Raw genomic sequence first — 16391 nt, forward strand, 5'->3', positions numbered from 1 at the left:
GAATTATATTGAGTAGAATGAGTTAACAAATAACCTTGGTTGAAGGTACAAGATTGTGGAACAGGATTCTCTGAGATATATGTATATTATATAATATATTATATTATTATTTAATACTTAATATGCAATCATAGCATGTATCAATATCAATAGGACTTAAATGTAGCAAAGCTTAAATGTGGGAGAGCTCAAACCTGATATAATTGCATAGTTTGAAGAGCAAAAGAGACTAAACAATTTATTTTTAAAAATTCTGGGACGAGGGAAAGTAGGGCATGTGAACATGAGAGGTACAATAGAAATTTTATTATCTCAATTTTGCTGATGAAGGGACTGAGGCAGGTGATTTGTCCAGGGTTCCATAGCTAGTAAATGTCTAAGGCCCAATTTAGAATCACATTTTCCTGACACCTGGTTCAACATTCTATCCACTGTGTCACCAGGCTGTCTATATGTGTACATATCTGCCAATGTAGGATGTGTGTGTATATTATATATCTATATGTATATATAAAACATAACCTATATGATATATCTGCACATATGTATATACATGTGTCTAGTAAACACAGCAATGTGGTGTGTTTATTTATATATGTACATATAAAATACATATTCACACATATATGATATATGTATGTATATGTGTCTATTATACATAGCAATGTTGTATATGTATGTGAGATAACTACTTAATGGATTCAAGTCTTGTCTCTGCAACAGTGTTTCTGTGCCCCTTAGAAAATTATCAGCCTTAATGCCCCAAGGCACACACTCTAAATTGCAGAGGAGTTGCCTTTCCTAAATAATAGTTTTAATTTTTTCAAATATGAATATGTATTTATATATGCAAATATATATAGATATTTAGTATCTTTATCTTTTTTTTTGTTAGAAAAGTGCCATGAATGATGTTACCTGCCCTTAAATAGTTGAAAAAAATGTGAAGAAACTCAGTTTTAAGCCATATATAAACATGAAACAATGATATCCATACTTCTAAGGACATTCAATAAAACTCCAAAGCGGAATGCTATGACAGTGAAAACTCTTCAACTCTGAACAAGAGTCAACAACTTTGGTTATCATGTCAGATTTCCCTTTAGTCAAGGAAGTATTTTAAATGGTCATAAATAAAGCAGGCTGCTATAATTTCCTTCAAATCAGGACTGATGAAAAAAACAATGTTCTTGAGTAATTTCAACTTTGATCACTTTGACCCTTGGGGGAAGCAGAATGTTTTTCTAAAGAGGTCCTTTGTCAGCCAGGAAAATTCAATACAATCTTTGGCAGAATGGAAAAGTAATGTTGATTTCTTTTTAAACAAGTAAAGACACAGACTTCAAGGAGAAGGTGAGAGGAAGAAAGGAAAATTTTCAGAATTATACCCATGAACTGATAGTTAAACATGATCCAAAAAAGTTTTAAAGAAAAAAAAATAACCATGAATAATAAAAATTAACAAAGGAACAGAAAACTTTGGTTTTTTATTATTCTTTTTTAAAAAGTAGTATTTTATATACAGAAATAACTTTCAAGATCAAGTACATCAAACCCTTCATTCCTAAAATGCTGACATAAAATTAGGTGATTATATAAAATTTGTAGTAGTTTGTTTTCTTATATATGTAACATTGACATAGGGTAGATTTATGAAGTAGAGCCTGCATTTATAATAATTGTGCTCCTAGAAGAGTAGTTATGAAATGACTTATGCTTATGGCCTTGGTAGAGAACATGATTTTCTTAAAATAAATGAACTGAAAGTTACGCTTCCAGCCAGAAACTAAGAAAGTTCTTCCTCTTCTATGTGACTCTCATTAAGCATTCATGCCACAGACAAATGACACAACAATTTGTGAGAAATGATATTAATTCTAACAGATGTATTGTTTAACATAAAATTTTGATATAAAAACATCATCGGAAGTCATCATAATTTCATAATTAGACACAATTAACCAGAAATAAGGCCAGGGTGGAGAATAGTTGAATAGTGGGAGCTTCTGCTCTGGGAGTCAATGTTCTCTATAAAAAGTCACATACCTTCCAACTTGTCTATTTAGAATCATCTTCATAATCTTAAGGAAAGGCACTATAGATATGGTAGCCACTAGTATCTGTCATGGTCACCTTATCATTATAGTAATGTTTTTACCATTCTCTTCTTCTTCTCCTCCTCCTATCCTAGTTCTTGGGAGTCTCCCAAACTCCTGTGATAGTCTTTGTGTAAAATAAACCTCTGCTTTTCTATCCTAGGGCTGGAGCCAGCTTAAGGTAGTTTCTTCTCTTCTGAAACTGGGGAGAATTACAAATACCCTATGTAGCAGTGATGACCTTGGCCCCCATTACCAAAAGTCCAGGTATGTTGCTTTTTATTACATTTTACTCTCAGGGTAATCCAGTACCCTTAGAGAGATACCCTGAATAGTGTTTTGGATCAAGAGAAACTAAAGAATTGATCCATGAAGCAAGCAGGCAAAAGGCTCTGATAGAAATCAGTTTAGCTCCTTGATCCAATCCTTTGGGGAGGTGGTCCAGTCTGAAATCCAAGTTATGTCAAACTCCTGAGATCCACCCTCTGTAGAAATCCCAGTCATGTTCCCGAAGTTAAATTTTCCCTATAAAATCTACTTGGGAGCCATTACATAACTGCTACCCTCCTTTAGGTAATCCCCCACAGCACAATATCTTGAGAGGTCTTTCTCCTTACCTCTTCTCCACTATGCCACATGGTATCTTTCCTGACTCTGCTATGCTTCTCAACTTCACTTCTCCTTACAGCTAACTAACTCTTTTAGGGTGCTAAGTCCCTTTCAGGATTTAATCTGCCAATTAAGATCATGCCCCAACTTCATAGGGTGCTCTCTTTCTACAGAGTAATTGTGAGTTCCACTGAAGAATTTGTCTTTCATATGCTCTTCTACTCTCTTTCATATTTACCATTCTCAATGTCTATTATCTCTCTTCATTTTGTCTGCAATCTACGTGATTAGTAGAATAAATTTTATTTGGAAATATTTTAAATGATCAACTTGTTTGATTTTAGATGTGGAATCATCAAAGAGTAATTGCCACCCAATTTTTTTTAAACAGTGCCAAATGATTATTTTAAAGTAAATTTTCTAACAATATTATAGTTATTCTAAACTTTTTTTCCAGAAGTATATTTTCATAAATAAAAAAATGAAATTAAGTTCATTTTCAAATATTCATTATTAAAACAATTATTTAAAAGATAAGAATTATAAAAAGATACAATCTACTGTTGTTGACACAGATTCATTTAAACCAATAAATAGCATTACTGCTCAGTAAATTTCTGAATATTTAAATTGATTTGAGCTGACTCAGAAAACACCACTAGAGAATGTAAATTCCTTGAGGTTGGTAACGTTTTTTGTTTTTGTCTTTTTATTCCTAGCACTTAGCACAAAGAAAGGGCTTAAATGATTAAATTTTAAAATTTATCCATATATGAAGAAATGGAGTCCCAGAGAAGTATAGTAATTTGTCTGTGGTTTCATAGCTATCAAATGGCAGAACTGCGAGTCAAATTCAGGTCTTCTGAGTACAAGATCATCAAATTTTTTCACTGTTCTAAGGCTGAGAAACTTCTTCATGCTTACAAAGCTAGGAAGAATAGGAGGCAGGATTGGAATTTACTTCTTTTGATTTCAAGACCTGTGCTTTTCCCAAGAAAGAGTCAAGTTATAATATGTCCCACTATGGCTGATCAGTCCTGTAGGAACTTAGAATACTTTTTCATTGAACAGGCACATATAGTCTCTATGAACATTTGAAGTGGATTCTCTAATTTTATGGATTTTACATTTTTTTCTGAGTTACTTCAATTCAGCTTTGCTCTTGGAGCACAGCATCTTCTGTGATGAGGTCATACCATGTTGGGTGGTCCTATGCCAGTCTACTCCATGTTATGTAATCAGTTCTAAAGTTCTTAAGAAAGATCTTCAAAGTGTCTTTGTATTACTTTTTCTGATCACCAGGTGAGTGCTTGCCCCCGTCCCCTCCCTCCCAAGACTTTTTTCCCCTACTCTATAGAATAGGATAGTAAGTTGTCTGTACAATCCAAGTAATGGGTACAGAATTGAACCTTAGTAGCAGTTTTAAACATAATTCCATGATGTCAGATATCAGAGTGGGCAATGTTAGGAAACAGAATCCTATAGCTAAATGGTTCTTCAGATTTAAAATGAATATGATCTACAAACTTTTGTTTGGTGGATCCAATTAAACCTGAATTTACAAACTTTTATGATTCAAGATCATTTTTTCAGTTTTAGCCTTAAGCAGTAAAAAAATATTCTCTGAGCTAAAACAAAATTTTGTTCCTCACTCAGATTCAATTTGATAGCATTTGTTTCTATTAGATACCTTACTGATAAAAAGGGTAGTTACTCAATCTTTTAAAATTGGTGGGTAAAGAGTGTAAAGAGAGCAAACACTTGAAGAAAGGTCGGGGCTGGGATTTTTAAGGTTGATTTTTCTCTAGTTCCTGCCCCTGTTTTTCCATTTCTAGTTCTTGCATCCTTTCTCTTGTCTTTCCTTTTCTCATAGAAAGTGTATAAAGCAACATATTTGATGTGCTCACTAAGCATACTATACTGTTGGAATCTTTACAAACTGTTAAGTCATTAGAGTTGATAGAGACAATAATTATCTAATTTAGCATGATTCAATATTATTGATCTGATCCTAAAAGGAGATGTTATGGGCCAGAAGAAACAAGGTACTAAGTGGAACTGAGAAACAATGCTTGTGTTCATACCTTTACTTATTTTAGTTCACACGTTTGGGAGATTTCAAGGTTTAGTATGAGATATCTGAATTCATACCTCCCTTGAAGCTCTCAGGGCCAGAGAGCACTCTGGGAGAAACCCATAATCCCACTCTCTCTCTCAGAGGAAATCATATATAAGAAACAGAAGTTCTCTAGAGGAGTTCAGCTGAATTTAGATTGAGAGGGGAGTGTCAAGTGAGTTCAGCCAGAAGCCCTCTCTCAGAGGCAAGAAAGATTCATTACAACTTCCACCTGACTGGCTGGAAGCTGAAGGACAAACCTTTGGATTTGGAGACATTCGGAGGGAGCTTTTGGAACCAAGCAGAGAGATAGGCCAAGAAAACTAACCGGGCTATTTTTGGAGGAAGCAATAAAAGATTTGAACTTTTAGCACCTGGCTGCTTTTGGGTGATTATTACTTTTAACTGAAATTAAGGTTGCCTCCAGAAAACCTCCCCAAGAAACCTGCTTGCTCCCAGAGAGAAACATCATATATATTATATTTTAAAGAAGAAAAACATCACACTATACCAATTAGGATATTGGTAATAGGTAGAGACAGGTATAGGGGATAGATGATAGATATAGATAATATTTGCTATTCTTAATTCCCAACTTTTTAGGTGACCTTGGTTAAATCTTTCAACTTAATTTCTAACTTGGTTCTCTACAGTGGCCAAAATTCCTTCCTAAGAGGCCACTTTGGCTTAGTGTTATATGGGCTATGAATTTATCTCATGTGAGACATGGGTGGTCTGCACTCTAAAGAGTTAAAGATACAGACACATAATAAACCTCCCCAGTTTAAAAGCTAATGAAAGGTAGGAATGGGGGGAGGGGTGTGTGTTATATCTAGAGATAGACTTTCTTCTTATCTGTAAAATAATCTGAATCTATTATAAAAATGAGGAGTCATATAATGCACAGTTAAATTTTTAAGTTTAAAACACATATTAGCTCAAAAGTTATACTAAATTGATTTCTACTTCACTTTAATTTTTAAAACTCCAATCTATATAATTACATTTTCTAAGGTTTACATCAGCAGCATTGCCTTTCTCTTCTAACAGTAAAACCACGAGCCAATTATTCTGGGAAGAGTGCTCTTATCACCCTTAAAACATTTTTAAAGAATGTTAATCCTTACATTCCCCAATCTGGCCATAGGTCAGGAAAGTAAAAGGAAAAGAAAGGTCATTTTGAAAACTTAAGGGTTTACTATAGTAGTTAACAAGACACACAGATTCTCTGGCAAACCTTTCATTTTAAACTGTGCACAGGACTGCATTCATATAGATTCAGAGAACTGACAAACAGAGGCACAGTTAAATACACAAACAGACCCATGGTTTTGAAATAGTGAACAGATAGAAAACATTCAGAGGAATGTGATATGACTTTGGGAAAATGGTTCTACTCTCAGTTTGAGTTACTACCTCTCTCCAGTCACATATAAAATTTTCCTTAAGCATACTTTAGTGGGTACATAAGAAAGTTCTTTTTTTTTTTAGGTAAAATTCTGGAACCCACATACTTTACAAATATAGATTATTCCAATTCTTGAGTTCCTACTTCAAGTCTTTCATGTTTTCTGAGAAATGCTTTTTTGGTTTCATTTTCTATCTTTTGAGATTCTAAATGGCCTAATCCTCCCAGGAGGAGAAATGTTTTAGATTCTCCCTTCTCCTTTTCAATTTTAATTTTTAAAAATGTTTTCTTTAAGTGATGAAGGCATAGATTCTGTTTCCCTCCTAATGGTTTCTAGCAGTCATTGATTATAGTATTTCCATTCAGGGTGTTTGAATTTTTGGCCCTACTTTATGAAAGGACATTTTTAAATAGTTAATTTTATCCTTACCAAAGGATCCTCACTCTGGTTAACAGTTTTGGAGAATCAAGTCCTAGAACTTGCAAGTATTCAAACTATACGGCCCTTAAGAGCCCTGATAAAGTGGACCCTGATTTGTCCATAGGTCTTACTGGTATTCTCAATTAAGAGGCAACTCAAGCAAAAATGGTGGGAATATGGACTCAAGTGGGACTAGATATTTATTGGACATAAGAAGCCAGTGCTGGTATCAGGACATCCAGAAGCTTTCCCAGGATCAGGGAAGATGTAATCTCTGATGAACCCCACTGCTACCACCATTATTGTTAGTCCTGAAATAAATCAAATTCATAAGTGAAAAAAGGCGTCTTTAATTGAGACAAAGAGAGTCATAAGAGCCTGAATCACTCATATATCTGAGTACATGAATGTTCATCAAGTGAATATAGAGAAAAGCTTTTATACTTTCAGGAAGAAAAAGATGTGGGAGTATTTATTATATGAGGAACAAGACTTGGTCATGAGGCTCCATCTGCCCTTGGCAATCAAGCAAGAAAAGCCACTTCATTCTAGTTATTTTTGTTCTTCATGATCTAACTCACTATAAATCTCAATGAAAGAGACAAGAATATTTGGTGGATGTGGCTAGACCAAGACAGTTTCTGCTTAGAGAAAAAGAGATTCCAATTTGGGGTCCCCTAAACAATTTAACTGAGCCTCAAAAACAGGAATACAAAGATATTACTAGGATTGTTCAGAGGGAGAAGGGAACTTCTCTCACTGTCAAGATGACCTTTTGACAAAGAATTTGATAAAAATACACTTGTTGTTAATTTTTCCTGTCATTACCAATGGGCTGTGCATGGGTAAGAAAGGAAAACGTACAATTATACTGAAGCCTGGAATGGCCTATAGCTTAATGCAATCTATTTTGTTTGGAGGTTTAGCATTTAATATATGTCATATATGTGTGTTTTTGCATCCTTTGGTTTTTGTAGCAATGACATGTGAAGGTTACTTTTTAAATTGGTCCATCTCTACACACCAAAGGGGAGGAAAGTGATGAGGTATTCAGTATCAGTATTAATTCTCATCCATCTTTGCTCTAAGTTCTGGTCAGGAATGATGGCAGAGCCATCAGATTTGATGAACTGGATAAAGTCAAACACTCCCAGGAAGGTTGTATTTGCTGGAAGCATGCAATCATTAGCTGGAGTTAAATGGTGCACAGAGAGGACTTTAACCAGTCACCCACACTGTGAAGATAAGGGACTTAGAAAGGGAACAGAGGGAATAAAAGGGATATAGCTGCAAAAAGCTCTCCCAAGGAAGTCAGCAAATAAGAATTCATGATAAATTAATTTTACTTGTACCTGTAATGCTGTGAGGCTAATAAGCGCTATAGAAGTTTACACTAGTGTTGATATTTTTGAAGTCTTTTTCTTTTTTTGTCTAGTTTTTAGTCATCTTACTATAAACAGGTTTGTAACAATGACCTGGAATTTTGTTGTTGGTACTATTTCCAATCATGGGAGAATAATAAGTGGAAACATTTGGAAACAATTTTTTAAAGGCATATTTTGAATTTTATTGAATGGAAATAAGTGACTCTGTAATAAAATCAGTAAATAATATCCTTTCAATTATTACATACTGTTGGAATATTACATATGCTGATAATAGTGTGGTAGTTAATAACAAAATTTACTGTTGTTTTTGTAAGCTTCATAGATATTTCAAGTTTTCATGCTTCTAGCCTTCAGATATTAAAATAGCTTTGTTCATTTATTTTATACTTTTTCATTGATAATGTACTTGAGCAAGCATTTTTGGCAAAACACATATTTTATCATTTTACTTATAAAAGTAAATTTCTACATTTACTAGCTGTATGACCCTGGCAAGTCACTTAACCTCAATTGTCACCTTCCCCCCAAAATTCAGTATCTTGGATTCTTAGAAAAAGACAGAAAGTGTGGGTGGAAAGATTGTATTCTTTCATAATAGAATATTCAACTAGAATTTGTTTTATTACTATCTGACTTTTTTAAAAAGCACATTTATATAATATTTTAACCTTTTTTCCTTCCATTAATATTATTTTGTTTTATTGCCAGATTTATGAGCTTCAATAACCTGTGTTCTCTTTTGTATTTTTTTAAATAGCTTAGCAGTTATCTGGTTTTTAAATGTTGCCATAAATATTATTATTATGGTATTTCTAGGCAAACTTCATTTTCATACCAAGTGTGGCTTATGTCAGATTCAGTCTTAATAAAGGTACCTTCTCTCTCTATTTTTACTTTATTTTTCCTTAAAAAAGTATGATTTTGTTATAATCAGTTTCTAATCAAAATGTGAAAAGATGCTACTAAAAGCATATTGTACATTTAATTAAATCCAGATGATTAATGAGAATAATTTTCACTACTGCTTTATGTATCAGTGTTAAATGATTTGAAAAGGCCATCTCCCTTGTAGTAGTTCTGAGGTATATTACTAAAGCAATAGAGATAGAGATGTCACATATTCAAATAATTTCATTTTTAGAAAAATCTCATTATGAGTTTTAGGGTTGGAGTACATTGTGATTTAACATAATGTAATGATAAAACATTTTAATCCGTATCAAAACTTTGATATGTCAGTGATGATGCATGCCTGTTGTAGCTGACAATATGGGTCAATAAATTCTTCATTGAATGCCTTTCAATAATCTAAAATCAAGCACATAAAAGGTATTGTTTTAGATTGTAGGATTCAAATTTAAATCATTAGCCCTCTTTTCATATATACTTGAACAAAAATTGAAAGCGCCCCACTGATATTTCACTGTTCTTTGAGAATTTAGCTGTTGATTTGCCACATTGAGAAATCATATGATGTTACTTGTGGCTTTTCATTGTCACTTAATTGGCATGTGATGTTTTTAAAGTTCATTTAAAATCACAGTATTAAAGAGTGTGTCATGACTTTTTTGGAGAGCTGGTTATCAAATATTTTGCCAGTGTATCCTTACTTATGACCGTTAGTCCATTCCCCCAAAATCCTCACCCAGATCTTGTGATCTTCTAATTTATGTCATTCTCAGCTTGCAAGTTATTATAACTAGAATGCATATGGGGGTTCAGAGGATCATAGACCTAAAATTGTAAGAGTACTTACGTGAACTCATTTGTTTGTTTGCTTTTTCTTTATGTATGGTAATGAAATATGACATTTTTAATGGATAATTTCATTTAGTACTTACTAAACAAATGAGAAGATGGTATGCCTCTGTTTGTATTATGAATTTAGAAAAACAGAACAAAGTTTTTTTTTTTTTCATGAAGTTGCAAATCAGAATTTTGTAAAGATTGTATTTTTGGATATAAAATAAATTGAACATGACTTTCAAAACAATAAAATAAAATCACAATGTTGTAAATTATTCCATTTTTATCACCTTCAGTTTTAGCTTCATTATCAAAATGTATTGGTAGCCGACAAAAAGGTTTTTTTGTATATCTAAACTGAGGATAAATTGTATCATCAGACTGAAATTACCCTCACACATTATCTATGTGGAGAATAACTTACTAAATTTACAAATTTTTTTTACTCCTAAACTAGCTCTCTTATGCCACCCAACATCCATTTGGATAATCTCTCCCTGAAATCAGATGAGGGTATATGCATGATGCTAAATCCTGTTAAAACATAAAATAACTATTGTAAAATTAATTATATAATATATCTCAAAACCACAATGAGTGATTGTTGTATTATTTTCACAGCAGCTCTTCTTCTTTAGTCAAAAACTAATATTTTCATAGTACTGTGAATCTGAGTATACTTTAAAAATTAATAAATTAATATCCTCAATGCAGCTAAAAGACCTATGATATAAATGCAGAAGGAAATATATATTTTATGTATAGTAACAATGATGTTTATAATAATAGTTAACATTTCCATAGTACTTTCTATGTGCTAGGCATTGTGCTAAGCACTTTAATAATGATGATAATAATTAACATTTGAATAGTGCTTACTCTGTGTCAGCCAGTTTGCACTTTACAGTTATCTCATTTGATCTTTACAACAATCCTGGAAGGTAGATATTATTATTATTTCTATTTAGTAGATGAAGAAACTGAGGCAGACAGCAATTAAATGACTCACCCAAGATCACATAGCCAATAAGTGTCATGTCTTCCTGACTCTAGACCCAGTGTACCACCTCACTGCCTATATGTATGTTTATATTTACACATATGTATATATGTATGTATAACTGCATATAAGCCATATTCCCTTTGAAAAAGCAATGAATTTGGAGTCAAGAGATGGATTTGAATCTAGGCAAATTACTGATTATTTTCCTTAGTTTTAACCTCCTCATTTCTAAGATAATAACAATAATACCTTCCAATTCATCCTCATAGGAACATTGTAAAGATCAAAGGAGTTAAAATACATCTAAAGTCTCTTTAAACCAGAATCATGGGACTTTACCTTGGAAGTCATCTGGGTCCATTGTCTTACTCTGCAAATGAGACACTGAGATCTAGAGACCCTGACTCTTTGCCCAAGGTCACATCAGGAATCAATGGCAGAGTAAGGATATGAATCCAGATTAGTAAAAGCCCTAAGTGCAGCACACTTTCCACTGGATCTGTCCTAGGAAATGCTAGCAGGCAGGCTATAGTCATGATTATTATTGCATTAGAATGTCCTCCATTCTTCTCAATAAAAAACTTGAACACCATGCAGTCTCTTTACCCCATATAGAAGATGGATGACTTCTGCCTGCATATAATCTATAACCTTTGAGCTGGGCTGTCAACACTGCTAGCCCTGGAGGAGTTCAGAAGACTATATTCCAGGCAAAGTAAATGACCTGCTTAAATAAATGAATAGAGGCAAGAAATGGCAGGTCAGGTTTGAGAAAAAGATTGTAGAACATATTGACTAAAATGCAGAATGGAAAATGGTCTGGAAAGGTCAGTTGGAACCAGATTGTGGAGGACCTGAAATGACAGGCGAAAGAATTTGTATTATCTAAAAAGTAATAAGGAGCAACTGAAGATTTATACAAAGAAGAGTGACATTGTCAGACCAATACCTTAAGAAGGCATAAGAAATCACTTTGGCGGTGGGTAGAAGATGGATTAGAAAAGGGAGAGACTGGAGTCTGGGCAACCAGTTAGATGTCTAGTCTAGATGATGCAGTGATTTGAGTGCCAGCCCTGGAGTCAGGAAGACTCATTTTCCTGAATTCAAATTTGACCTCAGAAATATACTAGCTTTGTGACCGTGGACAAGTCCCTTAACCTTGTTTGCCTCAGCTTTCTCATCTGTAAAATGAGCTGGAGAAGGATAGCAAACCCCAAAGGGGGCCATGAAGAGTCGAACACAACTGAACAAGAGTTAAGGTAGGATGTAAGGAAAGGTTGAATTATGGTAATGGGGTAAGCATAGAGAAGGAGATTGTAAAAGTAGAATTAATAAGATTGCATATAGAGTCAGACTAAAAAATGATTCTAATATTTTAAGCTTGAACTTGAAGGAGGAAAGTGGTATGATAAACAAAAATAGGGGAAGTTAGGAGTAGGGATAGGTTTTGGGATGTGTTAATGGGTTCAGTTTTGAACATGTTTGAAGGGCAAGAATTACATCAAGCAAGCAATACTATGCCTACTGGGCACTAGATTATTAGACATCAAAGAGGAGATATATAGTTGGCAGCTGGAGATGCAAGATAGGAAGGAATGAGATTAGGGCTGCATATATAGATTTGGCAATCATCTATATATTGATAATATCTGAACCAATAGAAATGCTTCACATCACCAGAAGAGAATATGTGGCAGACTCTTTTGGAACATCCTCTTAGACAATGAGAAGATGATGATAAACCTGAGAAAGAAACTAAAAACTACTTATAAAAGTCCTGAGAATCATATTATAGGAAGCATGTGAACAAGCTGGAGCATATAAATTTAATATATCTTCCCTTCTTCCTGACTTTTCTATTCCTATAAAGAGTACCCTCATCCTCTTAGTTGCCTAGCCTTGAAACTTGGGTATCATCCTTGACTGAGCCTCATTCCTTCTCACACACTTCCCATTATTCACTCCTGATATTCAATCTGTTATCAAGGTCTATTTTCAAAACATCTCTCATTTATTCTTCTTTCCTCTTCCACTCATCACCTTATGCTTGGACTGTTCCATTAGCTTGCTGATGGATGTCCCTGCCTCAAGTCTCCCCCTAAGCCAGCACATCCTTTATTCCATTGTCAAATTGATCTTCCTAAAACACAAATCTGACTATTATCTGATCATATAGCTTTTCGCCCTTTCCCATTCAATAAACTTCAGTGCCTTCCTCTGGCCTCCAAAATACAAATTTCTTTGACTTCAAAGCATATCATGAGCTGGTCCTTTTCTACCTTTCCCGTCTTTTTCTACCTTATTTATCTCCAGGTATTGTACAGTCTGGTGACACTGGCCTAATAGCTGTTCCTCTCTTAAAAAAAATTCATCCATCTAATCTGCATTTTCATTGGCTGTCTCCCTTTCGTGGAACTCTTACCTCCTAGTCTCCGTTTCCTGACTGGAGTCCCACAGTCTCCAAGAAGCCTTTGTTGATCTCCTTTAGTGTTCATGCCTTCCCTCTGTTGATAATCTCCAATTTATCCTATATGTATTTTAACAGTTTTTTATGTTGTTTCCTCTCAGTAGGTAGTGAATTTCTTGAGATCAAAACCTGTTTTTTTGTTTGCTTGTTTTCAGGGCTGGCAGTGGAGGAGGATTCTTTGTATTCCCAGAGCATTTAGCATAGTGCATGGGTCATAATAGGTGCTTTATAAGTGCTTATTGACTTCACTTAGCTAATCTCGAGAAAATTTGGAAGTGTTCCATACATATGTAGATTAATTAGAAGAACTAGTAATGTTTAACTTGAAGAAAACTTATAAGGACATTATTTCTTTCTTTAAATGCTTTGCTTGGGCCCATTCAACTAGGAATGATGGTCAGAAATTATAGAAAGGAAGATTTTGGTCCAATTATAATGGAAAATTTGTTAATAATTATATGCTTTCTCATAAGGTGATGAGTATCTTGTCATAGGAAGTCTTCAACTAGAGGCTGCATAACTACTTAGAATAAATCTGAAGAAGACTCTTTTATCAGGTATAAGCTATATGACCCCTGTGATTATTTCAAATTTTGAGCTGCTGTGATTTTGCTTTATTCCAGACATATTATAGATGAATTAGGTTTTTCTAGGCTGGCCTGGGAATCTAAGTACCATTTCTGCCTTTAAAAATTAGGAATATGCTTTCCAGTACCTCTTACATGACCACTTTCCTAATCTTTCCCATACCAAATAGTCTTCCATTACCAATATTATTATTATTTAGTTAATTTTCAGTCCTGCCTTTTTTGAGATCCTTTTTTGTGGGGTTCTTGGCAAGATACTGAAGTGGTTTGCTATTTCCTTCTCTCCAGCTCTTTTTACAGATGAGGAAACTGAAGCATACAGGGTTTACTGACTTGCTTAAGATCACACAGTTAGTAAGTGTCTGAAAATGAATTTTAATTCAGGAAGATATCTTCCTGATTCAGGCCTCTCCATTAAATCACCTAGCTGCCTCTACCACAGATATTTCTTATCTCCTTTTATTTCTTTCATGAATCATCACCCTCAAAAATTGAGGGTCATCACCCTCAAAAATGGTCATTGAGGCAGGAACTTTAGTTTTTGTCTTTTTATTTCCAATATTTAGCACAGTTTTTGGTGCATGGTAAGCCTTTAATAAATGAATATTGAATTAAATTGAACATATAGAATTTTGTAATGTTTTAGAATATAAATTATTTGAAAGTTGGGAATTAAGAGGAAGGAATATTTAATTAGATCAGGTCTCTAAGAATTGCTCAAATTCCATTGACATTGTACACTCAGTTTTAGAAATGATTTATGAAACTAATGATTTGTGGTATACAATATGAGGCAGGTGGGTACTGAAGAGTGTTAGACTTGGAGTCATGAAGACTAATTTGAGGAAGATTTACAGTCAATCCTCAACTGTCACAGGGTAACATTCCTAAAAAGCATCATGAAAGTAAAAAAAAACAGGAATACTGACACATAGAATCTGTGGTAAATAGGTGATTGGATTTCCATGACCACCAAAACCTGTAATGTTTCTGGAGAGACTGATGAAAAAACACTTTTCAGCATATGATTCTTCATAACAAATTGTTAATTCTGATCATTGGTTTTCCTAACATAGTAAGCATGAGATAAGCCATAAAATTCAGGAGAAAAGAGAGGCAACATGGAACAAAAGGAGAAAGGTCAAAAGCTATAATGTCACAAGAATCCAGAGGTAAAAAGGGAAAGCAGCAATATGTCATCTCCCCTCTGGCCCTGTGGTTGAACTGTTCCCCATTGAAAAATACTCCCCCGCCTCAGGGGAAGTCCCTGGCTCTGTCAATCAGAAATCAGAACTCCAGCTTGGAATTGGTCCTGTACGACCTGGCTCTTCTCTGACCTGACAGGTGTCAGAAGACATGAGACAGCAGGGGAAATAGGGTTCTCCAACCCTGTGACCACCATTTCACTTATCCACAAACTTAGCTGCTTTTCCATTTTTTTCATTCCCTTCATTGGGCACTTGAGAAGTTACTTTGACACTTTCTGGAGTAGATGAATAAAAACTTTTATTCCTCTGGTGGATATCTTTAATATCAAATCCACAGGAATTGTAGATGCCTACATTCCAGCATGGAGTATATCTAACAACTTTGTTCACTAAGCTGCAAGATTGACTTTGCATGCTTGAGCTTAGAACCCCAAGGACATGTACTGTACTTTGGGGACATAATTGCAACAGAGAACTTGTTTTAAAGTAAACAATGAAAATATAAAGCAAATACACAGGGCCTCTTTACCATGTGGAGTGAACAAGACCAGTGAAGCATTTCAGTAGAATACCAGCAATACACAAATTTGTGTATATCGCACCTCTCATGTTTTTTCCTCTACAATGGGAGAGTGAGAAGGTGGTTATTAATAAATTAATGAAAATGCTTGAAGTCCCTAAATTTAAACACAGGAATGTTGAGGAATAACTGAACTTAGCTGTATGAACCTGGTCAAGAAACAGTTTCTTTCAGACTCATTTTTTTTTTCTGTAGTTAATTTTTTTTTGTTGTTTGGTTTTTTTTTGTTTTTTTTTGTTTTTCCTTTTGGCAAAGATACTGGAGCACTTTGCCATTTCCTTTTCCCGGCACATGGTAAAGACTTAATAAATGCTTGTTACCTCCTTTCCTTAAGACAACAAAGCCTTCTGGACTCTAGGCTAAACATCCTACATTCTTTCAACTCATCCTTGAATGGCATGTCATAGTTTCGAGTCTTTTCAACAGTTTGCTTGTCATTATCTGGTTATACTCTAGCTTATCAGCATCTTATAATGTGGGGCCCAGAACTGGGCTCAACATTTCACACATAGTTTGCCAGGACAGAGGACTTGGCCATGACGTTACTTGTTTGAAACATCTTGCCATTCTTAATAGTCTAGTTGAGAATAATGTGTCCCTCCCTTCATTTCATAGTTGACAAACGTGATAATACTATAGCTTAATATCAATGAAATGAGGATAACAATAACATCAACCTCACAAGGTGTTTGTGAAAATCAAATGAAATAATATGTATAAAAGGTTTTACAAATCAGAGTGCTACATAAATGTGGATATTAT

The sequence above is a fragment of the Antechinus flavipes genome, chromosome 1, assembly GCF_016432865.1.
Source record: "Antechinus flavipes isolate AdamAnt ecotype Samford, QLD, Australia chromosome 1, AdamAnt_v2, whole genome shotgun sequence".
Classification (NCBI taxonomy): Eukaryota; Metazoa; Chordata; class Mammalia; order Dasyuromorphia; family Dasyuridae; genus Antechinus; species Antechinus flavipes.